At 46.9% G+C, this 13,556-nt stretch overlaps 1 protein-coding gene across 1 annotated transcript in view; it reads left to right on the forward strand.

Annotated features, from left to right (window-relative positions):
* Window positions 1-13,556, forward strand: part of TENT5C (terminal nucleotidyltransferase 5C) — a 46,521-nt gene that overhangs the window by 28,156 nt on the left and 4,809 nt on the right. The window contains exon 3 of the transcript XR_008295188.1: window positions 1,720-1,834. The gene's annotated coding sequence lies outside the window, so the exon portion shown is untranslated. The remainder of the gene's footprint in view (window positions 1-1,719; window positions 1,835-13,556) is intronic.

The raw sequence follows: 13,556 nt of genomic DNA on the forward strand, positions 1-13,556 counted from the left end.
TCAAATAGGTCATAATTCAGCCTTTGCAGGCTATACAGTCCCAGTCACAACTATTTAACTCTGCTGTTATCACAAAAACAGCAAGACTTAATACCGTGTTCCAATGAAACTTTATAAACACTGAAACTTGCATTTCATATACTTTCGATGTAGCATGCAATATTATTAGGTTGATTTTTTCCCCGTTTAAAAAAACTTTTTTAATGTTTATTTATTTTTGAGAGAGAGACAGAGCACGAGCAGGGGAGGAGCAGAGAGAGAGGGAGACACAGAATCCGAAGCAGGCTCCGAGCTGTCAGCACAGAGCCCGACGCGGGCTCGAACTCACAGACCACGATATCATGACCTGAGCCGAAGTCGGACGCTCAACTGACTGAGCCACCCAGGCGCCCCAATTTTTCCCCAGCCATTTTAAGTGCATAATCCACTCTTGTGTGTTGGCTTTATGAAAACAGGCAAAGAGATTTGACCCACTGGCTGTAGTTTGCTGGCCCTTGTTGTAGACGAAGGCTGCTTTGCAGCGTAACCCTCGTCCTCTTTTTCTGCCCCTCCCCCAACCGTGTCTTTCAAACAGGTGGGGCTGCAGACTGCCAGTCTTGTTACCTGTGTATTATCAGCCTCATGCCAGCTCCCTCCACTCCTTCCCATCCCGGTCTCTGGTTTGGTCGCCTATTGCACCTGCTAGCATGACCTGCTGTCACCCCAACTGTGAAGTTGGGCCTGGAGGTTCTAGCCACGTGGGCGTGACGGCAGTGAGGCCCCAGATGGTCCTCTCGGCCCACCTTCCACTGTACCTCTCAGCCAGCTGGGGAAGCGCCTCTCCCTCTCAGGGTCACAATTTCTCCTGTGTTCCCAGAAAAGGCTGGGAACCTGGGTGCACTCCCTGTGTGCTTGGTTCCTCCTGGGTGTCTGACTTTTCCATTCAGGAGGGAGCCGGCAGTGAGAATGAGACCCGAGTGAGGGCTGAGGAGCCAGACGGACTTTGCATGGTCATTTCCCAACTCTGTGACCTTTGATAACTTGCTTAACCTCTCTGTTTCCTCGACTATAAAAATGGGGATGGTAACCTGCTACAGTTAGTATAAGGACTGCAGCAGATAAAGTTAGTGAAAAGATCCTAGCACTAAGGAGATGGTTAATAAATGATAGCCTGTGTGTGTGTGTGTGTGTGTGTGTGTGTGTGTGTTTAACCAGGACAATTCTTCAGTAAAGTAGTGGTCATCATTTGGGTACTCAGTTTGCCTGGTTAAGGTCACCTGGGGTGCTAGTCAAACATTCAGACTCCCAGGATGCCATCCCAAGATTCTGATTCAGTAGGTCTGGGAAAGGGCCAGGGAACTGTTCTCAGATTTTTCCCGTGTGCTCTGGAGTTTGGATACCACTGCATAAGGGTTAAGGAGGAGATATACCACAGGATCAGGGACGGCAGGATCCTAGGCTCAGAAGATGACCTCCCCAGGGACAGAAAATTCTTGAAGATGGGGTCCCCTGTCACAGTTCTCAACAAGAAAACAAGGCAACCAGAAACATCAGACCAACAAGCTAGATGCCCACACTTAGAATTAGTTTGGAGTTTTTTAAAGGCCTGCCCACACAGATTCAATAAGAGAGACCAATCTGCCTGTCATTTCCTTAGACTATTAGGCCAGGGTGTGGAAAGACAGTTTTGTTTTTGTGGTTTTAGCTGACTATTGTTAACACATAGCATTTTTACTTCAGATCTTGAAAACTCATGTGCCTGGAGAGGAACCGTGTGCCGAATAGGAATAGAATTAAGAGGATTTGTGGTTTCTAGAACACAACTGAGCCCAAGAACTCCACTCCGCGGGTGGTGGTAAGAGATTTTCACTTCCCGTGATGAAATCCCAGTCTTGGAGGTTTAACTGTGGAAGGAGAATCCTCTGGTGGGAAGGGTAGGTGGTCTAGCAGCTCTTCCGGCCCCTCGGGAGCCTCTGTCCTCAGGACACTGCTACTTCCGCTCAGGAAGCCACTCTTTCCTGCAGAGACACCACCAAATGTCCCTGGTGCCCCGAAGCCAGTCAAGACAAGCTGGATGCTTCAAAAGGACATTTTACTAAATGTTAAGGGAGAACAAAAGGAAAATACATATAGAAAGAATTCTAAACTCCAACAATGGACAGAGGACTGGCTCCCGATGGTCCCCTAGACAGCTGGCCAGCGCCCTGCTCTGGCTTCTAGAAGCTGCCTCGCATCTCAGCCTTCACTGGCGGGGCCCACAGTTGCTGTCACTACTCCCTCAAGGCCACCTCCTTGACCTCTTGACCCTTCCTGGGTTGGGGGTCACAGAATCCAGGGACAGATGCCCTGCTTTGCTTTTTCCAGGATCTCCTCTTTCAGCTTTCATATCTGCTGAGAGAGTTCCCAGCGAGGACCCGTCTGTTGAGGTGACACACACCTGCATCGTTGCTGGACGCTACTGGCTGTGGCATTCACGAGCCCAGGACAGATCACAGTGGTAGCAGGTTCCCGGTGGTCTGCACATCCCCCTCTCCTCAGATGGACGCCCTGCTCTGGTCAAGTTCGCCTATTCTCCAATCCCTTTCCAAGTCTGCCTCCTATTTGCCCTGTCCCTGGGGGCCTCCACTAACACGTCCACAGTGGTGAGAAGGGAAGATGGGGTGAGGCACTCACTTTAGCTGGAAAACAGCCACCAGTTTCTCACCAGTCACCTTACACATGGGGTGAGAGCTGGTGGGACATTGGCCTAGAGGCCAGGAGACCACGTCCTGTTCTGGTGTGTGAGCTCACGGAGCTTCGGGCAAGACACTGGCCCTCACTAGGCCTCAGTTTCCTCATCTGCAAAATGCAGACATTGGACTAGCCCATCTTTAGGGGCCTTAGCCCACAGTTCCACACTGAGCCTAAAGCCACAAGGACCTTTGTGAAAAGCTGCGAAGGAGTCCGAGAAGGGCTGACATGATGTAGGACCCTTACTCATGCTGGTAATGAGTGTACCTGGGGCTTTTCTCTGAGCCCAACCTTCTCATGAGGGAGAAAGAGGTCAATTCTATCCAGTGACTGAGTGAGGAGTGCTTACCACATGCCGGGTACTGTGCTGGGCATTGAGGATTCAGATGGGTGAGAAGCAGTCCCTGCCTGTGAGGGGCTCATGGACTCTTGGAAACACCGTGTAAAAACACACAAGTGTCACATCCTGAAATGGAGGGGCAATTTCCAGAGGAGACAATACTAGGGTCTCAACAGAAGGGAATGACTGAGAAAAGCCCCTCAACAGAGGTGCCCCGAAGCTGGGCCTTGCAGGATGGGTCCATTCAGCTTCACACACTCGGAATGGGGAGGCAATGGAAAGCCTTTGAAAGCTGCTGAGCAGGTGAGTGACACAATCAGGTTTGAGTGTGAGAAAGATTGCTGTGGCCACTGTGTGGTGGATGGAGGCACAGAGCTGAGATGGGAAATGGGGGGAAACCCACAGGGAGGCTGCAGCAGTGGTCCAGAAAACACACGGCAAGAGGGTGTGGGCCTGAACGTGCGGGCACAGAACGGTTACAGAGCCCTTTACAAACGTGAGTGTCATCACAAAGAACGTTCTAGAGTTCATTCCGTAGACTCATGGGCATGTGGCACATTTGTTTATTTTCATCAGTCACTGCATTTTATCTCCTAGAATATTCTCACTCCATCCTTCCAATTCAGCTTTCTTCTCTGCCTCGCCCAAGCCAACCCCAAACTCTTGGTACCCCCTCAGCCCCACCTCAAGTGTAACCAACCTCAGGAAGTTAAAGAGCTTCCTACTGCTATGTCACAGATGTGATGTCTTCTGTCACTCTAAGAATAGCACTAGGAAGTTTTGCTGATATTTTCTCATGGTCCTTGTACCCTCCTTTCTCCAAGTTCCTTTTCTGTGTTTATGTGTCTTATCCCATCTTTCGCTTTTGAGGCTGTTTTCAGAAGGCAGATGACCTTCGGCTGTCCATTCTCATTTTGGAATGAGTGAGTCACTTAGACCGGAAGGAGAAGCTCTACCCGATGCACAAGGCTTCCTTATGGTCTCCTAGCTGTCTCTGGAAGGGGAATAGACAGATGCTCAGTCTGTCATGCCCGCTGTGGATATCTGGAGGTATGTTCTCCAGGGTGGGCCAGTTTTCCCAAGATGAATCTTTCAGCCATGCTGAGATCTGGAGGCACGAGCTTGGCTCACAGCAAGATGTGTGGACTTTCACTTAATCTGCACTTTCAGAATCACGTCTCAACTATCCCCTTAGCAATTGCTGATATCCCCAAATCCGGAGCCTTTCCAACCCACATTCTGCAGAGCGTAAACCTCCCCTCTCCTACCCATCCCCATCCAGGTTGTTTTTTATTTCTCACATTGTAGTTGTCATTTCTAGAAGTTCAGTTCTTATTGTATCTTCTGCTTCTTTACTTAATGTAGTCAATCTTTCCTCTGTCTTTTTGAGAATTGGAATAGAGTTATAATAGAGTTTTGTTCTTTTTTAAAAACGTTTATTCATTTTTGAGAGGGGGGGTGGGGGGCAGAGAGAGAGGGAGACACAATCTGAAGCAGGCTCCAGGCTCTGAGCTGTCAGCACAGAGCCCAGTGCGGTGCCCAAACTCACAAACCGTGAGATCATGACCTGAGCTGAAGTCGGACGCTTAACTGACTGAGCCACCCATACACCCCTAGAGTTTTGTTCTTTATCTAGGTTTTTTTTAATTACAAGACTTTTTTTTTTTACAGCAGTTTTAGGTTTTAGGTTTATAGAAAAATTATGCAGAAGGTACCGAGTTCCTGTTCACCCCCTCTCCCTTCTTTGCCCACCCCCACACTATTTCCCAATTATGAATTGCCATCTTCCATTAGTGTGGAACACTCGTTAACATTTGATGAGCCGGTATTGATGCATTGTATTGTTAACTGAAGTCCATTGTTCTCATTAAGGCTCACTCTTTGTAGTATACATTCGGTGGGTTTTAACAAACATGTTATTGGATCACATTGTGCAAATAGGCTTCGTTTTGTAGTCAACGGCCAGGCTGTCTCCCAGAGTGGCTGTGCCACAGGGCATTGTCACCAGCAGTGAGTGAGAGCTCCCGTTGCTTCACGTCTTCAATAGCCTTTGGGGTTGTCAGTGCTTTGGGCTTTAGCAATTCTGAGAGTATCATAACTTTTCAAATATTCTTGTCTGCCAATTCTATCACTGATGTCAGTTGTCCATCCAATGCCCCCCGAATGACAAGGTTTTACACGCTGGCTGGTGGACTAGGAACAATTCCTGGCTCTGTAGAGCAAGGGAGCTCTTCCCTCCGATCCTTTTGGGTGGTTCTTCCCCAGCCCAGAGTAGTTTCCCCACATGTATGCACTGCTCAGTGCTCAGCTGAAAACTGAGGGGGACCCTCTGCAGGTCTCTGGAGCTCCCTCCCTACGCAGCTCTCTCCTTTCTGGTGCTCTGCCTGGCATTCCCCCAGATTCCTGGCCCCATCTCCAAAACTCAGCTCCCTTTGGCCTCCTCCTTCCTGACTGGCAGCGTGGAAACTCTCCTGCCAGTGGGCTGAGACAGCCAGAGGGCTCGATTCCTTTGTTTCCCATCTCTTAGGAATCATACTGCCTTTCATTGCCTGATGTCCAGTGTCTTTAACATATTTTGTCCGGTTTTACATTTTTCAGCCAAGAGGGCAAAGATGGTCCTTTTTATTTCCTCTTGCCTGGAAGTGGAAGTCCAAAGATGTCTTTTGAATCAAACCAATTATTAATTTCAAAAAACCTTTATTCCTGTCACGTTCAGAATAGGTAGATTCCACAGCAGTGTGGTCGGATACAAATACTATCATGCACAACTCTTCTGTCTGTGGTTGGGTCCAGCTTTGATGGAGCCAGCCAGCAGGCCATGTCATCTCCCTACCCCTGCCCCTAGAATGGGACCTCGAACGATAGAGTCAGTGAATCGGCAGTGGAGGCCATGCCTGATCTCTCCCAAAGGTTGGAAGGCCAGATCTGTCTTTGGAAAGTGTAGCAAAGGGGAGGAGGCAGGGCACAATGAAATTATTGGAAAAAGAGGTCACAATATCAGTGCAGTTTTTCTGATTAAAAAGCTTCATCTAACTGTCATTCAATCTCTTTCAGACACTGGAAGAAGGTGTATTACTAATTAGGGAATCTATTTTGGCAGTTTGAGAGCAATCAAGCGAACTGCATGACTCCCCAGTCCTTTATCTCTTATCTCTGGTGGCCTTATGGTGCTGTCTCTAGGCTGTCCCTCATCTCAGGCAATGGGAGTCACTGGGCCAATTTCTCTCTTACATATCCAAAGACTAACTCTAGTCTTCAAAACTTTTACCTTCTTGACAGAATTATCTCTAAAAGTCATTGCAGGGGTGACTGGGTGGCTCAGTAAGTTAAGCACCTGACTCTTGATTTAGGCTTAGGTTCCGATCCTAGGGTTCGTGGTATCGAGTCCCGTTCAGGCTCTGTGCTGACAGCACTTAGCCTGCTTGGGATTCTCTCTCTCTCTCTCTCTCTCTCTGCCCCTCACCCACTCTCTCTCTCTCTCTCTCTCTTCTTAGAATAAATAAACATTTTTTAAATAGTCATTGCATACTTTCCTGCCTCAGTAAGAGTGATACACTGACGACACCAATAATGATAATAATAACACTAAATGAGTTTGGCACAATTTTAAGTGCTTTGCATGTATTAATTTAATCTTCACAATGCTGTGATGTATATACAAGCATTATCACCATTTTGTGGGTAAGAAAACACACAGAGGGAGATTAAATATTTGTCTAAGACACACAGATTACCGAGTGTAATTTTATCAGTTCTTGGTAACTTGGCGGTATTACTAAGATCATCAAGTGTTGGAATGTAGCCATCAGTGTAGACACACCTATGGAAAGTGCTACAAGTCTGAGAACTGACCTGGGGTCCCCCAAAGTTGGGTTCCTTGGGGGCTCACTGGGGACCCCGCATTGGCAGCATTTGTATTCGTGGGAGGCTGCACAGAAATGAGCTATGCTTGTTCACATCAAGCTATGGAGGTAGCCCCTAGAAAATGAAGGCTGGGGAGACGGATGTTTATGGGGAGAGCGGGACGCTGGAAGCCATGTCACTGGGGGGAAAGTATGGCACGGCGGAGGAGGATACTGAGATGCACAGGCAGCGGTCATGGTGGGCTTGCCCCATGCAAGAAGCAAGCGTGATTGCTGTGGCTACTTCTGTGGACTGGATGAAGCCATCCAGACCTGGGTTCACCTGTGTCGACCGGGTAATGCTGCCAGCTACCAAACCTCCCCGTGTGCTCGTTTTCTCAACAGTTGGTAAAAATACTTCAGCGGCAGGTAGGATTGACTTAGATTGACCCAGATATGTACATAAAGTGCTTAGCAGAATGTCTGGAATGTAGTAATAACTCAGTAAATGGTCTTAGCTGTTTTTAATAATGAAATTCTGGAGTGACGCCAAGAGGAACAGTTGCCTTTGGTTATATAATACATCCTGTCTATGACTTTGAATTTAGTGTGCGAGCCACAACGGGCAAGTTTCTCTGGAGAGAGTTTATTCTCCGAATGGGGAGCGGCTGGGCTGGTGCTGGTGTGTCCTGTAAGCTCCCACGTTCCCACCCTACTGGGCTGCCCTTCTGAGCACAGCCCCTTCTGTCCTGGCTCCCCGGGCCTCAGCTCTCTGTTGTTGGGCTCTGGGCAGTCATGTGACCGGTTCTCACTGTGTCCAGCTCGCTCTAGCAGGGATCGGGCAGCCTGCACAGTGAAGGACTCCTATGTCAGCAGCTCTGGAAGCCAGCAGGTCAGAGAGGAGGCCAGAGGTCCTGAGCCAGAGGCTCCGAGAAGCCCAGCAGCTGACAAATCTAGAACAGGGACAGCCGACCTAACAGTACATGCCTTAGCCCTGGGGATTCCAGACTTAGATGGCTACAACTGTTCCCGGACTCCTTTCTCCTGCGGCCCAGCTGTACATCCTGTCCAGTATAGCCTGGGGAAAGCCGCCTTCTAGAGGCCACACCTCCCCCAGAAAAGACTACCAGGTGACCCAGGATGGCTGGAATTGGCCCTCGGGCCCCCAAAGCAAGCAGCTTTTTTGCAGCAGTCAGGAAGGATGTCGTTGGAAGGAGTGAGATGGGAAGTCAGGGCGAAGAACTCAGGATCTCAGGGCCCTGGGTCTGGAGGGAGGCCTGATGGAAATTGTCTTAGTGAATAGTCTGGAAGAGAGAATGAAAACAAAACAAAACAAAACAAAACAAAACAAAACAAAACAAAACACCAGTAATTTTATGGGGCGCCTGGGTGGCTCAGTCAGTTAAGCCTCCGACTTTGGCTTGGGTCATGATCTCACGGCTCATGGGTTCAAGCCCTGTGTCAGGCTCTGTGCTGACAGCTCAGAGCCTGGAGCCTGCTTCGGATTCTGTGTCTCCCCACTTGTTGGGATGAGCACTGGGTGTTGTATGTACACGATGAACCACGGGAATCTACCCCAAAAACCAAGAGCACACTTGACACATTGTATGTTAGCCAATTTGACAATAAATTATATTTAAAACAAGAAAAAGATTCTGTGTCTCCCTCTCTCTCTGTCCCTCCCCCCCCAAATAAGTAAACATTTAAAGAAAATATTAATTTTAGTATTTCTGTGTTTCTATATTGCTTAAGGAAGAATTGGTGCTCCAGGAATTTACTTCCTTTTTCTTTTAGCATCAGAAGCCATTCTTTAAACGAGCTCTCCTGTGGACGTCCACTGTGAACGGTGTCTGGAGGCAGAGCAGTGACGCTGTGGCCACCACAGGGGCCTGGAGTCCCACTCGGTCACTTATCACCCCCTCAGCAAGCCCTTGACCCACTTCCACAGGGCCCCAAGGACCACACCTCGAAACCCTTAGAAGCTCAGAGGAAGGTGAAGTGGGGCACCTCCAGAAGCAGCAGGCGCCCCCCCAACATCCCGTGTGCCCCACTCACTTCGGGGGGCAGAGCACCTCTCACCCCACAGTCTAAAAGTTCAATTCTCGGAAGAATCAGGTGAACTCCCATGGATTCTGTACTAGTGAGGCCAGATGAGTGAGCTCTTTAAACAGTCATTTTTGAACCAATGAAATGAGAAGATTTGCACTTCGCTTTTATATGTTTGTGTAACTACCGCCCGGTGTAACGAACAAAACCTTGTTGATCCCTTAGAAGTCCCTCCAGAGCCCTGCATTGTGTTACCTCCCTCCTCCCCAAGGGTGCTGCTCTCCTGACCTTTGTGAATCTTCCCCCCCTCCTCCCCGCCCCCAGCTTTCCTTGTAGTGTTATCACCTGTGTGTGGACCTCTAAGGGCTGTAGTTTAGTTTTGCCCGTTTTGAACTTGTTAGAAATGAATTCAAAATTTCTTTTTTTATTTTAATTTTAATTTATTTTTATTTATTTTATTTAATATTTTATTTAATATTTATATTAATTTATATTATATTTATCATATTTACTTATTATATATTTATTATTTATTTTATATTTATTTATTTATTAATAATGTTAATAAATATTATTATATTTATGATATATATTATATATAAATATATATTTATTATATTTATATAATTTATGTTAATATTTAATATTTATTTATTTTATTATTTTATTTAATTTATTTAATTTTAATTTATTATTACTGTTAACATACAGTACAGTCTTGGCTTCACGTGTAGAACCCAACGATTCATCGCTTACATGTGACACCCAGTGCTCATCCCAGCAACTGCCCTCCTTAATGCCCATCACCCATTTAGCCCATCCCCCCACCCACCGCCCCTCCAGCAGCCCTCAGTTTGTTTTCTGTATTTAAGAGTCTCTTATGGTTTGCTTCCCTCTCTGTTTTTATCTTATTTTGCCATAATTCCATTCTTTTAGACCATCCTTCTTTCATTTAACAGGATGTTTTAAGGTTCACCTGTCATTGAGTGGAATATTTTTATTTGCAGGGGATTTTGAATATGTCATGTTCAGGTCCTGGAGTGAGTCTATTAACTTTTTTGAGCTTTGGTTGCCTCATCAGAAACTGTGGTTCAGAAATGGTTCCAGAGCCTGCTCCAAATTCCTGTCTTATCGCAGAAGAGATGATAAGTTTAACACAGGGCTCACAAATCGCTAATGTGGATGGAAGAAAAGAGAAGGAAATACGTTTCTGTGAGGAATAGCTCCCTTTTCATTGAACAGAGAAATGAATGCATCTTGGAGAGCAAGCGATTTCAAAAAAGAGAGAGATTTTTCCATTAAATTGAACATTATATTTTTAAATTTCCAGAAGGGACTTTCTCATTTCGGCAAGTTGGTGAGAGCCTTAGTAACAGAGGCTAAGTGGCTGGCTCTGATAGATAATAACATCTCAGTCTTCTACCACATTGCTTTTTGTTATTAAGGCGCCATATAGATACCATGAAACTTACACATAGAAATTATACCCATCATTTATTGGTTCTCTACCAGTCACTTGAATTTTGTAGAACTGGGATTTTGATGTAATGGCCCTATTTTACCCACTACCTTCTGTCTGCCCTACCTTGGATGCTCCACCTTTCCTGTCCAGCACTGTTCCCACACCTACCATTGGTCAGCCCCTTTCTCTGTGCCTTCAGTTCTGGGCAAGCACGAGCTGTTCTAGTAGTCACAAACCTTTGCTGGATTTGGTGAGAAAGCATCACGAATGCATAGAATGCCCACACAGTCCCTAGACCACCTCCTGAGGTCCAGCACCCTCCCTGATGTCCCCACTGACCTCTCCCAGGGTTAACTCTCACCCGCTGAGATCAAATGTGAGTCCATCATGTACAGGTTGTAACATAATCTCCCAAAGGTTTCCTGCTGGGTTTGGAGAATGTTTGGGGTAGAAGGAGGTTGGGAGCACTGTGCACTGGTTTAACCTGGACTTGTTTTATTGAAGCCAGCATAGACATGATGAATTAAGACTTTTTTTTCTAGAGTGACACTGTCCAGTAGACCTTTCTGCGATGATCAACATGTTCTATTCAGCTCTGTGCAACATGGTAGCCATTTAGCACTTGATTAGCCACTTAGCACACCAACCACTTAGCTACTTAGTCTCCTGAGATTAAGGGCATTAAAAAATTTTGGGTTTTTTTTTTTGCTGTTTATTTTTGAGAGAGAGAGACAGAGCATGAGTGGGGGAGGGGCAGAAAGAGAGAGAGAGAGAGAGAGAGAGAGAGAATCCAAAGCAGGCTCCAGGTTCTGAGCTGTTAGCATAGAGCCTGACGCGGGACTCGAACTCACAAACTCGTGAGATCGTGACCTGAGTCAGACGCTTAACTGACTGAGCCACCCAGGTGCCCCAAGGAGTTGCATTTTTAATTTACTTGATTTTAATTTAAATAGTCACATATGGCCAGTGGTTTTGTTGTCCAACAACAGTTTCTAGAGCATGCTTTTCCCATACAGTCTTTTCTGGGCACATATTGAACTTTCATGTCTTCAATACAAAACAAACAAAACAAATGCCTTTCAATTTCCAAGGTCGTTTGCCTCATCTCTGCTTCCTCAACTACCATTTACTCCAGCAGGCTGGCTTCTGCTCCGCCAATGCACAGAAATTGCAGAGATAAGGCCACACATGCTCTCAATATTGCCAAATCCCTGACATCTGACACTGGGTTATTTGTCTCTCCTCTTACCCTCTAGCTACATTCCTTCGTGCAATAGGTCTTTACTGAGTGTCTACCGTATGCCGGGATTTCAGGTGGGGCTGAGAAAAAGGACACCGTCCCAGTTCCCGTGTCCCATGTTGCAGTCTGTGGTGTTCATTTTATAAAACCTGTGACATTCAAACTAATTGGACCACAACCCAGAAATATGTTTTAGCTTGCAATCAAGTGCATAAATATATATAGGTACAGATAGATGATAGATGATAGATAGATAGATAGATAGATAAATAGATGATAGATAATGATGGATGTATAGACATCGTCATAACAAAAGTTTCAAGGGAAAGATCTTTACCTAAATCGTATGCATGGCATGTTAATATTTTTGATACTATTTTGAATGCTAGAGGAGATCTCTTCTAGTTCATGACCCACCCACAGTTTGAAAACCCTGCCCTAAATGCCAGTGCTCCCCAGGCCCTGATGTTGCCCCTGACCATCTCATGCTGCCTGCTTGCCCCGAGCACCCTCACCCTGGCGCGTGGCTCCAGTGCCTACCATAGCTCCTGCCCCTCCCTTGGTGCTCTTGTCTTCACACAGACTCCCCCATCACATTCTGAGACCCCGCAGCCTCCCAGACATCACTGGCCTGTCCCAGCCTTATCTCTTACTCTCTGGGTCCAAATCTGATTCTATCCCCTTTTCCCAAATCCTGCTCCTTCTTCTGTGCCTACAATGCTTCCATCCATCACCCACCCATTTTACCGTAGGGAGAAACCTAGAAGGTATCCTGAATGCATCCCCCCTCATCGCTCTGCATGACATTAAGTGTCTCAGAGAGATCCTGGACCTTCATCTCATTGCCACTGTGTCAGCCTAGACCCTCCTGACCTCTACCATTGTTAATATATCTCAAAAGTTTTCTAAATCAGTTCTGTCCGACAGCACTTACAGCAATAATGAAAATTTCTATCTTGGCACTTTCCAGTATGGTAACCACTAAACATGTGTGGCTCTGGAGCACTTGAGCCACAGAAAGATATTAGCAACACAGTCCATTACCAGGCAGTCTCACAAATCAGCACAATTTCTCCAATAAAATGTTCTCATCAATTTTAAAAAATTAAAAAAGACGAGGAGGACACCATGTTATGTAGCCTCGCTCTGTGTTGATTGATTAAATCAAGTGGCTAAGGAAGTATTAACTGAACGTTATCATTGTGCCAGGCATGATGAATAATCCCTCAAGGGGCTCCGATTCCAAGGAGAGGGAGACAGCAAGCAATAATTCAGTACAGGATTACTGTACGGGATTAATTCAGTTGACCGGACCCCGAGCCCAGCAGATGGTGATGCAGAGAGAGTGGCATTGGCATGGCATTTGGAAGGATGATGAAAGGTTTGCCGGGCAGAGAAGGAGGGTTACTTGGGTCTAAGCAAGAGTGTGTGTGCAGTTACCTACTGCTACCTAACACAGTACCCTGAAACCTAGCCACTTGAAACAACGTTTGCTGTCCCACACTTCCGCGGGCCAGGAATTTAGGAACAGCTTAGTTGGGTGGATGTGGCCCGAGGGCTCCCCTGAGTCTGCTGTCAAGATGCTGTCTGGGTCTGCAGGCACCTGGAGGCTTCGTCAGGGTTGGGGACTCTCCCACGTGGCAGCTGGCAGAGGCCTTTGTCCCTTGATGGCTGTTGGCCGGAGGCCTCACTTCCTCACATGTAGGGAGAGTCTTGAGTGTCTCGGTGACATGTCAGCTGGCTTTGCAGAGTAAGTGATGAGAGAGAACAAGCAGGGAGCCTCGGTGCCTTTTAGGACCTCATCCCTGAAGTCACACATTGTCACCTCTACATTATTCCACCTGTTGGAAGCGGGTCGCAAAGTCCAGCCCACACTCGGGGAGGGGAATCAGGCTCACCTTTCAAAGGGAGGAGGAT

The sequence above is a fragment of the Acinonyx jubatus genome, chromosome C1, assembly GCF_027475565.1.
Source record: "Acinonyx jubatus isolate Ajub_Pintada_27869175 chromosome C1, VMU_Ajub_asm_v1.0, whole genome shotgun sequence".
Classification (NCBI taxonomy): Eukaryota; Metazoa; Chordata; class Mammalia; order Carnivora; family Felidae; genus Acinonyx; species Acinonyx jubatus.